This window comes from Triplophysa dalaica, chromosome 12 (assembly GCF_015846415.1).
Source record: "Triplophysa dalaica isolate WHDGS20190420 chromosome 12, ASM1584641v1, whole genome shotgun sequence".
Classification (NCBI taxonomy): domain Eukaryota; kingdom Metazoa; phylum Chordata; class Actinopteri; order Cypriniformes; family Nemacheilidae; genus Triplophysa; species Triplophysa dalaica.
In genome coordinates, this window is record NC_079553.1 from 5026531 (window position 1) to 5038542 (window position 12012).

Sequence of the window (12012 nt, forward strand, 5' to 3'; positions counted from 1 at the left end):
CAAATTTTGCAACTTCAAGATGATATTTAGACAGATTTCTTGTGTCTTTATTAAAGCTACAATTTCATCCAGAGCATTGTGATTTAAACTGATAATAATTAGATTTTTATATAAAAAAAAAAAAATCTATTTGAACAATTCAACATTTTTTTATATTTTTATTATATTGAAAGTCAGTACTGCTTACACACTTAATTTTTCATAACAGAATTTTCCGTATATTGCATTCACACAATAGAGTATGACTCAGTTATGGCATTTGGGATATTTACAATAATTTTACACTAATTCCTCTGGAATGTTGATTAACACCACAGCATAACTCTTTACATCCTTATCTCACTGGAAATGTTCCCTAGCTCTTCCTCCAACTCACTTCTTCCTCTACCTCTCCTCTCGGTTTCCGGTCTAGTCACCCACAAATATCATGACAGATAGAATCTGGACCACTCAGAGTGTCAGGACATGAGCTCTGTTCGGGATGAATCATCTGTCCTGTACATGCTGTCGCTGTCCCACTTCCTTTGACCTCATCTATAATACTGGATGCTTCGAGATGACATTTGTATCGAGGTTTTTATTTTTGTTGGCGAATGATGACTATGTACCTTAGACCAGTGGTTCTCAAACTTTTTTGGCTTAAGTACCCTTTTGTATGATATTTTCAAGCCAAGTACCCCTTGAACAGACAACATTTCACTTTAAAATACAGTGAAATGAGAGTCAAACAGTATTTAATCTAAATTTATTAATTTATTTTTTATGCATCTTTGTGTAGTCCTAATTTCATATAAAAATACTATTATCATAATTTATTGATTTTTTATTATTTATTCCTAAATGTCAGTTTCTTTCACATACCCCCTGCAGTACCCCCGGGGGTACGCGTACCCCCATTTGAGAACCACTGCCTAAGAGTACAGTAAGTATTATATAACCATTCTGAATTAGTTCTAAATTACATTCGGCTAACTGAACTCTATAACCTTTTAAAACTTGATACAATATATTACGTTACTTGTTAAAACTATGCTTTTAAAAGAAGACAATCCTTGATCCCCGTGTATGTTTGATGTATGGAAAGAGAGACCAGATGAACATCATGTTTGTCATACTGGTTTTAAGAGGAAATTCGTTTTCAGTTTTGGTTTCTTCCCGAAGGTCCAGATGAGGTTATCCTCTTAATTTCAGTGACACACCAAAAATGACATCATGACCATTCCTACACCATTATTTATTTTGTTTCCTATTTAGTTTTTTTCCCAAAGCAAACAAGTTAGTTAAACAAACATGTTTCCAAAGGCTTATTTTTCCATCACAATGATGAAAGGGAAAAAATCTCAAAAAATCTTGGATGTCACTTTGTCATACGCTTTCGCCTATTGCTTTTGGGAATGTGACCCAGATAGTTAATTGCTCTCTGAACTTTCTGCAAGAATGACTGTTAGTACTTTAAGCTGGAAAAGTGATGGAGCGAAGACAAGTTTAATTCTAGCTATTTAGTATCATTGAGAGGCTGTTCACATGTCAATCTCTGATTTATGAATGACTCTCCGCTTTAACACAAATCCTAGATGAGCTGTGCTTCTGCTTGTCATCCAAGGAAATGCAAAACAAATGCACGTGTATGTGTGTGCTCGTTCTTACACGTGCGCATCTGTGTAAAGAAACAGCCGAGCCAATGATCATGTGCCCATATGAGCCTCCACATACATACCCAACTCTTCAAAAATGGGGGGTCCACCCCTCACCCCCTGGCTAAATTGATTTCAGATGAGCGCAGTGTGTGTATGTAAGGCCCAGAGGAGTCCGGGCGTGCTGTCAGAACACATGTGGGAGAGAAAGAGAGAGAGAATATTTACGTGGTCCCAACAGGACCCAAAGGAACATCACTCCAGGCTGGAGACCCAAAATCACAGCTGTGAAGTCAGCTGAGCAACCTCTCTGTGAGGGACATTTTCCTAAATAAACTTTTGTGAGTAACTCGTACATCAGCATCACAACTGTAGAAGTGCGCATCTGACATAATACTGATTTGGAAAGGACCAAAACAAACAGTTTAACTTCAATCTTTAATTTAACATGTTTCAATTGACATTTGGCATCTAAACCATATAAAGTGCTGTACAGTAGTAGGGTTCTACATACTTTGACCAATGAACTGTGATTTGTGATAACTAAATTAATAATTAATAGAGTTTGCATTACTGTAATAAAGAGCTTTTATTCTACGGTCTGTTTAAACGTTTTAGAGCTCAGCATTAGTAATACTATAGATATTTCCATGACTGCTCTATGACCTTTCAAAATAATATTCATTTTCCGTTCTTTTCCAGAACTGGAAATAACATAATTTAAAACTGTTTCATATTTCCAGGTTTTTCATGACCGTGGGAACCTTGGAATAGCAAAGAAGAGTTTAATTTAAGTATAAAAAGTCATGGGGATCCGTGTCACTAAAAAGGGCACAAAAGCTTATAAACCGTACGGAACAATATTTCTTGAAAATCTAATAATATACAAAGTTTTCTATGATCTTTAGGTTAAGGGGTTTGGTTAGGGGTAGGGAATAGAATATATAGTTTGTACAATATAATAACCATTACGCCTATGGACTGTCCCGACGGAGATAATAAACCAGAGCGGGTGTGTTGGTGTGCGCGTGTGTGTGTAGTGTGCGTTGCATATGTGGATGTGTATTTATACAATATATACTATATGTATGTTTGTGAATAAATGTAAATGTCTAAATGTAAATATATTTAAGAAATATAAGTAATATATACTTCTATATAAATATAAATAAATGAATATATTTAAGTAAATATTTGCTATATAAATGTATGTATGTGTGTGCATTTATATAGACATATACATACCACACACATATTGTATATAAACACAAACAATATTTTTGGAATTGATTATTTGCGACCACTAAAAGAATTTAACAAAATTAAAACTATAATAATACAGACTTGACACAGATCTAATTGTGTAATTATTTAGTCCACAATCATATAGAGTACAGTAAGTACACAAAGGCGTGCTGATGGACATTGCCATTTCATCTCAGGCATGACATACACTATCACAATCACCACTGTCCTCTCATTGTTTCTGTTAACAACATTTTATTCAGCTTTGGTTAAAGCTTTGGACTGACTAAACTTTGAGACAACAGACTCCCCTCCTCGCATCTGTTCTGAATCGACACGCTGTTGGCTGGGAAATATATTTGCAGACACTAATATGGACTCATTCTAAGCTGTTAAGGAACTTTTCATATGTGAGTTTTTTGTCCTGCCTCTTTTGTTTTATAATGCAGGTCTGGGCAGTGCTTCATGTCCTGGGTATAGTAAAGCTGTCCCACACAGGAATTTACCTTATGTTTATTTATGAGACAGAATAGCAAACATTTGGAACAGAATGACCGGTGACCGCACTGCCCATGCAGACAGATGGACGAACCACAGCAGGTTGTGCTGAAAGCATTAATGTGTTTTTAAAAATATCTATTTTTATGAAGATATTTTTCAGTTTTGTTATTATATTTCCAGAGGTTTGGCCCAGACCTGTATTCAGTCAATGGTATGACAACACTTAGCCTCCCCTAGGAGCAAAAGAGGAGCATTAGGAGAGAATTCAGGTGTATGATGCTGAAACCAAAGATCTCGTCATATTTCCAACTGAGCGGACCAAGACTTGTTGGCAAAGCAATGCTAAAATATTTGTTTCTGTTAGGCAGCTTGAAGATTTGCCTTTTCTTTCTAGCTTTTACATAATGCTAGAGAATAATGCCAAGATATCAAGATACCAATTTTGAAGCGATTCAGTTTGACATCTGGTATCAGAGAATATCAATGGATCACCCACTTGCCATCATTCTTCTCCCTAGAGGAAGTTCACTCTCTGCCAACACATTCCTTCTAAAGCCTTCTAATTTACTCAACTGGTCATCGCAGCAGAGCCCTGCCCAAGATTGAAGAGGAAGCCTGTTCCTTATTAAAGCTATCTTTCTATCACCTTTTTACAGCCAAAAAATAACCGGATGTTTCTGCATCAGACCATTTGAAAGTAAAAGGCTTTTTACCAAAATGCATTGCACTTTGCCTGCTCTAAAGGTGACTCCAGGGATCTTGATTTTCTCCCTCCACTCACTACTGCCACAGACTGTACATACTATTTAAACCTCAATTTCTATTATTACGACTTTAAGTAATAGACGACAATAGTCTGACCTCCTATGAACCCACTCCTCTCCTATACATAAGCATACAGCTTTACTCTTTCTGAAATCCTATTGGAACGTGGTTTTACAGGACCAGAACTAAATCTGCAGCTTTGTTTGATATGTTGACATCAGTTCCACTAAAACAGGAAGTTAGTGACATATTGAGTCGGGCGCTTTTGATTATGGAGAGCATTTGATTGGTCGGAAAAGTCTTATGAGAACCTGAACAATTGTGTCAAATAAATGTTGATTGCAGATATGTATGACAAACTTTAGATTCCTCATCTCTATATGTTTATATCTATATATATTTTTTGAATGCTAAAAAATGCTGGGTTGTTTCCATGTTTGAGTCAGAAAGGGACAAACTCAACCGTTTAATTTAAATTAACCCCCAAAAAGTTTATATGCTGGGAAACAACCAAGCATTTTGGGCCAAAACAACCCAGCCTATAGGTTCATTTTAAGAACTGGGGATTGTTTGTCCCCAGTTCTGAGACTGAGGTTGGGTTTGTCCCACTTTGACTCAACCATGTGTTGAAAACCCATGCATTTTTTGTTAATGTTATCACTTGAAATTTGTAAAGCACATGACAGTTTATATATGCTAAATCCGTAAAGACTTCCTCTTTGAATGCATTGACAAGCATGTTACCCTCTTAAAACTTGTACAATAAGGTTTAATATTTTGCCAATAGTTGACTCCATAAGTTAACATAAACTGAAAATGAACAATACTTCTACATCATTTATTCATTTTGGTTGTCAATAAGCTTATGGTAAAGTGCCACAATGGACTTTAATCATTAGCATTGAAAACATAATAAGGCTCATAATTTACAAGAAGTAACATGCTATTCTTCACATCCAAACTGGTGTACATTATAAAACAATATTATAAAATATTATAATACATTATAATAAAAAGCTGAGGGCATAATGTTATGTCTAGAAGGCCCTATAACTTCCACAACAAAGCGTAAATAACAGGAAAGGAGAAAGAACTATGGAAGAGAAAGAGGGCAGGTAAACACAGTTTGCCAGATGCTGGATTCAGGATGTCCTGGGCAATAGACACGACAGAGAGAATAAAAGAGGAAACAGAGGGGCAATTTCCCGCTGCCAGCTATTTCTCAATAATCTTTTTCCCAAAATGACTGATTAGCTAACTATTTTTTGCTTTTAAGAATTCCACAACATGTTGTTAAAACTGTTTCTTTTGCCCCTCGGGTTTGAGGATCAGTGATTCAATTTATTTTATTACCAAATTCATTGTCTGTAAAAAAATAACTGTATTCACAGGTCAGTGATGTCTCCTGTCTCCTCCTCTTATATAACAGAACATTAGGGAGTTTACTAGAAAAAAACAAAAGGAAACATCTTGTGAGTAACTCCATGTCTGTCATCCATTGTCCATTTCCCTTCAGTACATGTCCACACAAACAGCCATACACACGCACACACACGCACACACACATATATGTTGGGTTTCCGTCTTTTATGGGGACATTCCATAGTCGCAATGGTTTTTCTACTGAACAAACTGTATATCATATTCCCTACCCTTAAACCTAACAATCACACAAAACTTATTTCACTTTTAGATTTTCCAAAAAGTTAATTCTGTAAAATGTATAAGCTTGTTTCCTCATGGGGACCAAAAAATGTCCCCACAAGGACAAGGATTGTGTGTTGCCATCTTTGTACCGTAGGGTTTACCTGGTACACACACACTTCATCCATATAGACAAACCTTTGGCTCCTTGTGTGTCTCTAACAGACCTCATATTTTACCACAATACATTTTCCGAATGGATCTCATGGGACAAACTTCAGTACAGCACAAGTATGACTTTTCCATAATGTGCTGCAAAAGGAAAAGTTAGTTTTTTCTCGGTCGTCTACCTGATTTAAAACACAAAACAGTTCTGATAGGGGAGGACAGATGTACAATCGATGGCTGCAAATTTTGAGGTTAAAGGTCAGAGATTCCAAATATGAAGCACCAGATTTTAACATAACAATGACTGAGGAGTTACATTCTCTCAAGACACTTGGAAAAGAGAATAACCCCTCTCAGATAACATGGTTATACGAATAACCTTGTCCTGTCATGAATCACAATCATCACAAGTAAACCGGAACTTAAAGGAAAAGTTCATCTCAAAATCGAAATGATCATATTTTTTACTCACCCACATTTTGTTCAACGTGTTTTAAGACCTCTCTGCATCTTCGGAACAGAAATATATATAGTTTACCTGACATCTAAGAGATTTCCAGGCCTCCTCATATACATCATGGTCATAGTTGTTGTCAAGCTCCAGCTAAAGATATCCTTAAAATTGGTCCATGCGCTCCAATTTACAGATGTCTTTTCTGGACATTGACAACACCTATGCATGATGTCTATGAGAAGGCCTGAAAATCTCAAGGATGTCATCAAAAATATCTTTAGTCGTGTTCTGTAGACGCCGGGAGGTCTTAAAACATGTTGAATGTCATGTGGGTGAGAAAAAATAACACAATTTTGATTTGGAGACGAACCTTTCCTTTAAAAGAGTGCTACTGAGGCCACTTTCTAAATGAGTTCAAAATAACATTTACATAAAAAAAGAAAACATGTTTATTAAATCAATTGTTTCTCAAAGCCATAAATAAAGTAAAGAGTGAAATAAGTTTTTCAGGTTTTTGAAAAAAGACCCCCTTAATGTTACTGTCACTTCTCTTTAAACGCTAGAGATCAGATCTCAACAATGTTTGAAAGTACAGCCACCAAATGACTGCAATCAAAACTTCCAACTTCCTCAAATATTTGTTAACTTTCCAATGTAGAATGTAGAGCTCTATATTACTTGTATCTCACATTTGGGTCAATTTTAATTTCTTCTAAGGAATTTACAGTGAAACATCTGAGATGAGAACGAGTTTAATACTTAATGAAATAAAATAACTCCATTAAATCCCCTAAGGTTTTAAAGATCAACCTCAATGCAATAGACTTGTTCTTCTGTCCTAAATTGAAACAATCACAGAGAAGTAAAAAACTATTAAAAACGCTACTGATGGCTGTCATAACCATTTTTCTGAATATTCTCCAGTTAAACACTTTTGTAAGGTCTCACAACTGCAATCCTTCTTTATTTCTCCACAGTCATCTTTCTTTTCTTCGTGCAAAACAACATCAGGTTTTCTTTCTCTTCTGCTAATGTCTGCCAGTACTGTGGGCAAAACTTCCCACTGCAGTTTATGTGGTGGTTCAGCCTAATAAAACATCTTCATGTAACATAAGGGTGAAAATAAACAGAGATGTGGACGTGTAAACAAATAGCCTACTGACAAAAACGACAAGAACACAAAACAAGCCACTTCATTAGGAAAACTTTAGACTGCCAAAGAACAAATCACAGCATTTGCAGAAATCAGCATAAATAGAAGGAAATGGCTTTATGCTTTCTTAAATTCTTTGCCTTAAAGAGCATGTGCTTGAGAGTTTGAGGGTCCGCTGTATGTCAGAATGCAGTGGAAATTAGTGTTGTAGTCGAGACCACCAAAACCGAGACCAAGACAAGACTGAGACCAGGGGGTGTCGAGACCAAGACAAGACCAAGACTTTGAGGGGACGAGACCAAGACAAAACTAATACCAAGGCAGGCCAAAACCTAGTCGAGACCATGACCAGCACTCCTAAAATTCATTAAAAAGATCCACAAAACGTCATAATTAAATTATAATAGAAGTAACTTGGGTGATTTATTGGGTGCAGAAATGTATGTGTATGATGTTTTATGCGCATGTGTTACCACCCACCTCCTGTAACATATTATGATTTTTGTGCGGGTGAAAATTCCAACAACTAAATTACAATTTAAGTCTGTGACCTTCAACAAAACAAAACTTTAAGTGATTTAAGTAGTTTCATTGCTTTTTCATCTAATGAATAGCAAAAAATAAATTTTCAAAAGATAAGATTTGGTCTACATTTGTTTGGGACTAGCCAAAATAGAACAAAAACTTGTGTTTAATTGTGTCTAAAACGTATGTTACTTATTAACTCAAGGTTTATTGAGAAATTATATAAAATCAATATCACATCATATGTTTTAAATTAAAAACAAGATCTCATACAAGTACCTTTTTTGCAATCACTTCTCGGATATTCTGGGCCTTTGTGTGTATTCATTTTGTTGACAGATTTCTTTGAAACAATCCCCAATTCTTCTCTTACCAGCAGTAAGAGTAACAAAAGTAACATAAGAATCAAATAAGGAACAAGTGTTGAATGCTTTTAAAGCCAGAGTTTTACATCCAATCACATGAATGACGTTAACGCATAAATCAGACAATGCACCAGCAATTTAGTGTAATTCCCATAGTTGTGGCCTTGACCGGTCTTGAAATAAAACCCCAAAGCCACTAAGTCTAAGACCAAGACAAGGCCAACACCAAAGACAGTCGAGACCGAGACAAGACCGAGACCATCAAAAAATAGTCTTAAGACCGCTCTCGAGACCAAGACCGGTATCCACAACACTAGTGGAAATATTATCCAGCATCCTCATCTGTTAACACAAAGCAAATATGTATCTAATTTTGCCTTGAACTATTATAAATTCATGTTCTGTCAGGTCTAAACGTGAAAAAAAAAATTTATGACTGCATTGACGTTTTCAATGAGTTCATTTCTTTTGGCATTCAGCATCAGATCTCTTTCAAGGAAGCATTTGGGTTTATCAGTTGCTAATTTTATTAAGTCGCTGACATAGAAGACAAGCAGCTGTGAACTTCTGAACCAATACACCTTGCCATAATCCAAGGAATTTCACTTAAAGAGCCTGTGCCAACCCAGTGGTGGTGACCCAACAGAGAAACCCTATCTAAAACAGCTGTTTTTTTATTGAAAGCTATTGTTTACTGCTGTCAAGGTGAAACGTTCCTTCTGTGAAAATCAATTAGAGCCTCTGCTGTCCAGATGTGGAACCACTGGCAGGTAGTACTGTTTCTTCCTAAACCTCTATTCCTAAGCCTGACCTGATTTTGGAATATATGTAGATGATGAATCAAACAATGAATTAATTTCAAGTGTATTGAATCGCTTAGACAAAAGTGGGTCAAGATAAATTTTCCCTATAGGTCTAATGTGCTTTTGACCAATTATAGTTTTACTGGGCTTTGTTTTACTTGATGTATACTTAACGTAGAACACATGTTATGATCCCTACACATTAAAGTACAGAATGTGTTGGACAGAGTTCAAAATTGGTTAGATCAACCAACCAGGACAGAAACATACAGAACAATGCTTGGAGACACTAAAAGGCAATGTGTTTGGACAGCGTGTAATGCTAGTCCCTAAATCCCACAATGCACCATATTCACATATCACATTTATTACTCATATATAGGTTAAAACAGCCATAGTAATCCTACAGCTGTCTAAGATCACAATGCACCACAATTACAAGGAATATCTCTGTTATATGTTATATATGTTTGTTATTGAACGATACCAATGTACAGTCCTCCTGCTCTTTTCATCAACAACTTTATAACTTTGATGGTTATGAACGGAATGGTTTGTTTAAAAACTGTATATAAATTGAGAGTGAGTCCTAAGAAAGTAGTGATTCCTGCCTTAATAACAAATCACATCCCAGCCTTCCAGAAGTAGGTCAGGGCAGAAGATGAAAAAAGCTGCACGACAAAGATGCAAAACGCTTCAACAAAACACGAGAAAATCAAGTACATTCATGCAAACAGTGACATATTTTGCGACATAGCGCATTGGTGTTGGCGCAAAACGGCATTTGGCTCTTTCAAAAGTTGCGCAAAACTATCTTACCTTACTAGAGAAGTGGCATAGGAATTTACTGAGGGAATATTCTGAAGAGCTGCGTCCCGAAGACAATGGAGATCCTTTGGAGATCCGTCCTTTACGCTTTTTAAGGTAATTCAGTGTATACAGTTTGTAACCGTGTCTTGCTCCTAAAATTAAAGGTAAATTGTTTTGCGTCTATATCGTGCGATTCTATGCAGAAGAGCGCGCGCGACAATGACAGGCAGCAGAAGTGAAGCTTTGGTGCGAGAGGAGTGGGCACGAACTTACGCCTCCTGTGTTTTTCCCTCCCATTGTCAATGCATTTTAAATAACTGTAGTTTAAGCGTTGCTACCCTTAAATACACATATATAACCCTTAAAATATACGCGTAACAAAGCGTAGCCTACTTTTCTTGTATTAACGTTAATGACATTTACTTAGTTTTCACCTCGTTTGGCCTTTCTTTTTGCTCATTTATATTAAAATAAGTAGACTGATTACCTGAAAAGTGTCCATATTAATGAACCGATGAAATATTTCAGCAGTCAGTGTAAGTTACTCTGAGAAAGTAATTAATTACAAGTTACTCATTACATATTCAATAGTGTAATTAGATTACTGTCCAAATTACTCTGCCCAAAAAGTATTTAGTTACTCGTTACTAATTACTTTCTATATCCTACATCAACCTTGATTAGTTAAGTGATTCAAGGATAGACATGAAACGGCTTATTTAATTCATTCAAATAAATAATATTATTAACTGACCAAAGTATTGCAAATGTGAGAATTGTACATTAAAGCACAGATTTTAAAGTAAGACTTGATTTGATGTCAATTACACTATTGCACACGCATATATTTCACAAAGTATTTAGTTGAATTACATCAATAGTAATTACAGAAAACATATGAGTAATCCCCTACTTTTCTTTTTCAAGGGAAAAGTCATTAAATTACAGTAACTTACTTAGTAACTCACTGTCAGCAGTAAACCCATTTTATGAATCTTAACTACTTTTATTCTTCTTATTAGATGCATATCTCAAGATGAAACGATGTATAGCTTAATAGAAATCTTTAGCACTAAAATGTTTCCTTGCATCGTTGTTTAAGGCTGGTCTGGAAAGTTAAATTAGAGGGATTGCATGCTACATGCGAAACTTATACATTCAAAACAAGTGAGTTAAAAATAGCGGGGGACTTAAAATGGATATCCAGGGTCAGCCCTATTTCTTAATTAGTACTATTCTGCACACAAATAGAATTCAGGCAAAAATAAATGTTACAACCATCGGTTTGAAGGGTCTGTGAGAATGGCTTCCTGCTGGGTTTAATGATAAGGGATAGCTGAGGGCCTCTTTTCCCTTCACGCATCGTATTAACAGATAACCCTTTGTAACATGGGAAATAATAGAAAATGACAAAACAGAGTTCCTGTTTGACTCAGACACTCAATAAAAGATGAGCTGAGTCCGTTTAAATTTGTTTAAAGATAAGGTTTCCTTGCACGTGGCATATTTTGAGCATCCGTGTGATTCATGTTTCTTGTAAAACGGCTTGTTCTGTGAAATTCCTTGAAATAAATGTAAATCTTTCTAACTGTGTTTCAATAACTTCCTCAAGTTCTTCATAGTTTCAACTATGGCGAGGACAGATTGCCTTGCGTTACGTACATAGGACAGGGAAATAGCAACGCATTTCCCCCCTTTTAAATTTGACATTGTTCTTGTGCTTCTGTAGTCAAACCAATTAAAGTGATAGTTCACCCAAAAATTGAAAATTCTGTCATTTACCTTTTTGTCATGTCAAACCTGTATGCTTTTGTTTGTTTTGCAAACACTAACTCGTTAAAGAAGACATTTTGAAGAATGAAAACAACTGCGGTGTCCATTGACTTGCATTGGTTTTGTCCATTCAATAGAAGTGAATGGGTAACGCTTGTTCGGACACATCATT

At 35.9% G+C, this 12012-nt stretch overlaps 1 protein-coding gene across 2 annotated transcripts in view; it reads right to left on the minus strand.

Moving 5' to 3' along the window:
- Positions 1 to 10292, minus strand: part of pear1 (platelet endothelial aggregation receptor 1) — a 36757-nt gene extending 26465 nt beyond the window's left edge. For both annotated transcript variants that reach the window (XM_056762939.1, XM_056762938.1), the window contains exon 1: positions 10077 to 10292. The gene's annotated coding sequence lies outside the window, so the exon portion shown is untranslated. The remainder of the gene's footprint in view (positions 1 to 10076) is intronic.
- Between the last annotated feature and the right edge of the window lie 1720 nt (positions 10293 to 12012).